The sequence below is a fragment of the Hydra viridissima genome, unplaced genomic scaffold (genome assembly GCF_058129835.1).
Source record: "Hydra viridissima isolate aposymbiotic clone 2 unplaced genomic scaffold, HvirCarnegie_v1 scaffold_11, whole genome shotgun sequence".
In the NCBI taxonomy this organism is placed as follows: Eukaryota; Metazoa; Cnidaria; class Hydrozoa; order Anthoathecata; family Hydridae; genus Hydra; species Hydra viridissima.
Window position 1 is genome coordinate 1,711,794 of NW_028324310.1, and position 4,057 is coordinate 1,715,850.

The 4,057-nt window shown below is 33.0% G+C and overlaps 1 pseudogene across 1 annotated transcript; it reads right to left on the bottom strand.

Annotated features, from left to right (window-relative positions):
- Positions 1–229: 229 nt before the first annotated feature.
- LOC149881640 (uncharacterized) lies at positions 230–3,313 on the bottom strand (annotated as a pseudogene). The gene is made up of 2 exons (XR_016445066.1): positions 2,334–3,313; positions 230–1,742 (listed from the first exon to the last, which is right to left on the bottom strand). The product of XR_016445066.1 is annotated as an uncharacterized LOC149881640 (transcript).
- Positions 3,314–4,057: the final 744 nt, after the last annotated feature.

Genomic DNA, 4,057 nt, shown 5'->3' on the forward strand with positions numbered 1-4,057 from the left:
TCTTGTTATATACACATAGGTGACTTACCTGGCAAATTTTCAAAATCTTTTACCGACGTCCTAGGGAGAAAAAGCAATTTGAAGTTTTTAGTAAAAACATCCAGAAAAAAACCAAAAATTGTCAAAAATCATTTTTGTTTATTGGCATTAATTTTCTTCAAAAGAGAAATTTTCTTGTACAATGATACCAAAATATTACAAAACACAATTAATTAAAATAGTTTTACAATTTTGTGCCAATAATTTCAAATATTGCTTCTATCAGAGTTAAGAATTCAATGTTTTTAACACTTGAAAACAAAATTCTCTGAAAATTCTTTTAAACATTTTTCTGAAAATATTTCTTCTAACTTTTAAGCATGTTTGCTGTTAAATTCCACAACACAGTGTAGAAGCTGGGTTCCATACTCAGGATGTGAAGGGCTTCGCTTGAATCTTTGCCAGTGAGTCTTAAACTTTGAATGCATTGCTTCAGCTGTTTGTTCACTGAACAATCCAAGTGCAGACCCATGTCAATCAATGAACTCGGAAATAAGATAAAAAACTGCATGTGCCTTTGGAGTCACTGTAACCGGCAGAGAGAGAAAAGAATCTTTGAACTTTTCAATTTTTTCTTTGAAGTCACCCTCAAGTGACTCTCCAAAGCAGGAGGAAACAACAAACAAGATTGCAAAATGTTTCAATGAAACCCTGAGCTTCATAAGCACAAGCCTTTTCAGCCAGTCTTTGAAGAATGTCAACATTTTTCAAAAGTTTGTGATATTCACTTCCAACAAATTGTCCCCCGTGGTATGGCTGAAGTTGAATGTGCAACAGAGCAGGGTATTATTATGCTCCTGGCCAAAGTTCTGAAAGATTTTTGAAAAGATGATTGACAATTACTAGTAGCAAATGTAGTTCTTTTGGTGGAATGATGTCCAAAATAAGTCTTGAGTCCTCCATGTTGATCAAAGTACGATGAATTGTTTTGTCAAAATCTTTAGCCATTTTGAATTTGGAGCCAGCAGACATAAATGCTCTGTAGCTCTCTTGCATTGAACCAAAACTTCTGGAAACTCCACATTCTGAGAGGTTATCTGAATCAATGTTACACCAACAGCAGGGGTGTTTACTTGAATGAGACTAAATTCCACATAAGATGTAAGCAATTTTGAGATCACAAGAGATGACAAAAGAGACGTCTTTAACATGGATTTGGACCATCATCACCTTGACAGTCGCATATGTTTCAGGCACATCTTCCACAATTGCAACAATGAATTGACGCTTCACACCTGTATCACGAGCAATTGAGTTTGTGAATAGGCGTGAACTTTTTTGTTGAGGACTTTTTGACTCATCAACTTCTTCTGTGCTTATAATGCCAATACTAACTTTCAGAAATGAACCACCACCATTTATTCTCAGCTTGACTAAATGCTGAGGGGAGTAATCTCTTGAATGCAAAACATGATTTGTTAGGTCTTGCAGGTTTTTGCAGTGAACCATTGATTGCTTTTCTTCTTTCCCCTTTTCCATGGTAAAATTTGACTCTGACAAGGTGAAGAAATCTGCAAGAGTTTGTCCAGAAGCAGCAAATTTTTGCTCAAAATATGTCTAAGTTAGTCGAATCCCAGTGGATTTGTTTAGCGTTGATGCTAGAAAACTCATTCCTGTATTGGAAAGTCCAGTGTTTAGTTGAACATTCACTGAACTTTGTGTTGTAAGAGCTATGCTGTTTACTTTGTGAGCAATGGAAGGACCTGAATAAAAAAATAACAAACAAGTTCATCTCTTTCAAAATATTTTCACAATAAAATCTATTTTTTCTAGCTCATTGATATAAAATTCAGACCATTACATAGGATGGTTCTCTATTGGTTAAACAAAATTCAAAGAGGTTACAATAAATAGAACTATTATTCACCTATTTTGGCCACAATTTTTATTGCTCTAAATCAAAACTATGTAATTTTATAGTATTTCATTGCATTGTAACAAGTAATGTGGTATAAATAAAAAACAGCAATGCAAAATTAATTTAAACGGTATTATTTTTAATATGTTTACCTTGCATAGCGGACAAAAAATACTAAAACCAGAGGAAACATATAATACAAATTACTGCATGTTTTTGATATGTAAAGAAAAAAATGCCTCAAATCTAAATGTGTACATTACAGTTTCCAGTAGACCAATTTGAAATGTATGCTATTAACATTGCCATTTTGCATATTGCCATTTCAAGAAGTTTTAGGGCATATGTATAATATATTATAATATACAGCAGCAAATTTAATATGCAAGGGGTTAAAATGATGTCTAAGAGATGAACTTCTTCATTCAAATGTTACCTGGTGTAACTGGAAACAATTTTCCACCAGTTCCTTGACTGAGTCTAACTGTTCCATGAGGAGAAGCTTCTTTGTTGGCAATGATAGATACTGCAATTTGCTCTGCCCCGTTAATGCCATCTTGCACCAATGACTGTAAATTTTTGTGTCTTGTTCCAGGTGTGCAAAAATGTCTGTGACCTCGAGCTATGACTGACAAACATTGTGTGCACCTTTTTTCTGCAGATGGAGGTTGTTGATTTGCACTTGATGTTCCAGGTGTTGCAATAGTTTGTTCCTTAGTTTGTTGCTTAGATGAGGATTGAACTAAGATTGGATGCTGATGATTTAAATTGAGCCAACTGATTTGGCAAATGAGGCATTCACACCTATTTGCTGTTCTTGTAATAGGCTTTATAACAATGAAGTCAAAATTGTAAAGTGGTGGTAGTGGACTGTTCAAATCACCATTGTCTCTTTTTTGCAGAAGAATACGGCAAGTGTTACAAATTCCTCTTGGAACTCTTTCATCCTCAAATTTCAAATCACTTTTTACAAGTTTCAACACTCGTGCAATCATAAAGTCAGTTAATTCTTTGTCACATTTTCTCATGCATAAAAAGCAAACAGTTTTTCTGCAATCTTCATGAGTCCTGGCTTCTTGTTTGGCATTTTGATTTGTAACAAAAGCGTTTTTCACCACTGTAAACAAAAAACTTGATATTTATATTTTCCTCAGAGCTGTTTACTTTCTACTTTTTATATTCTTTGGAACCTAAAAAGAATTTTTCGGGAACTAAATTACTCAATATTTTTTAAAGTTCAGTTAGACATTTTTTATAATTTTATTCAATTGACAAAAACTTTTAGCACTTTTAGCCAATTATTTCCACATTGAAATACATTTTATAGAAAATGGTAAAATTTAATTTAAGAGGTTGAATTCCTTGCTTTTACACTCAAATACTGATTAAGAGCAATTAAAATAACAAAATTACAAAAAGAAACTAAACAGGAACTAAATTTTTCCAGACACTAAGCCAAGTACAAAAAAATTAGCAGTAACTAAATTTAGTTCCACCATAAATAAGTTACCAGCCCTAATTTTTAGGTATTGCTTTTTTGTGTAAGGGTGGTAGAGGGGATTATTTTTAAATGTGAGGTTATCCCCATTTTAGGAAACTTCAAAATATTTTAAACTAAATTTTTACAAAGCAAGAATTAAAAATGTATCACATTATTTGTGCTAATCATTTTACTCAAAATAATATGGGTAAAAAAATATTTCGATGAAATTACTGTAAGATAAAAGTAAAACTATTTTAATTAATTGTGTGTTTGTAATATTTTGGTATCATTGTACAAGAAATACTCTATTTTGAAGAAAATTAATGCCAATAAACAAAAATGATTTTTGACAATTTTTGGTTTTTTTCTAGATGGTTTTACTAAAAACTTCAAATTGCTTTTTCTCCCTTGGACGTCGGTAAAAGATTTTGAAAATTTGCCAGGTAAGTCACCTATGTGTATATAACAAGACCCCAAAAGGGTTTTTTCGGTGCTCTCCAAAAGTATTAACTTCCAATATTTACAGGGTGAGTCTTTCTGTTTTGTGAAGCAGCTCTTTTGTGCTTGGTGGTGGCACGCCTAGCTTTCTGCTCAGAATATGCAGCACAGTGTCAGACAGTTTAACTCGGTGGTTGGGGGCATCATGAAGTTATCTAGTTTAAGGGATGGTAGAGGAG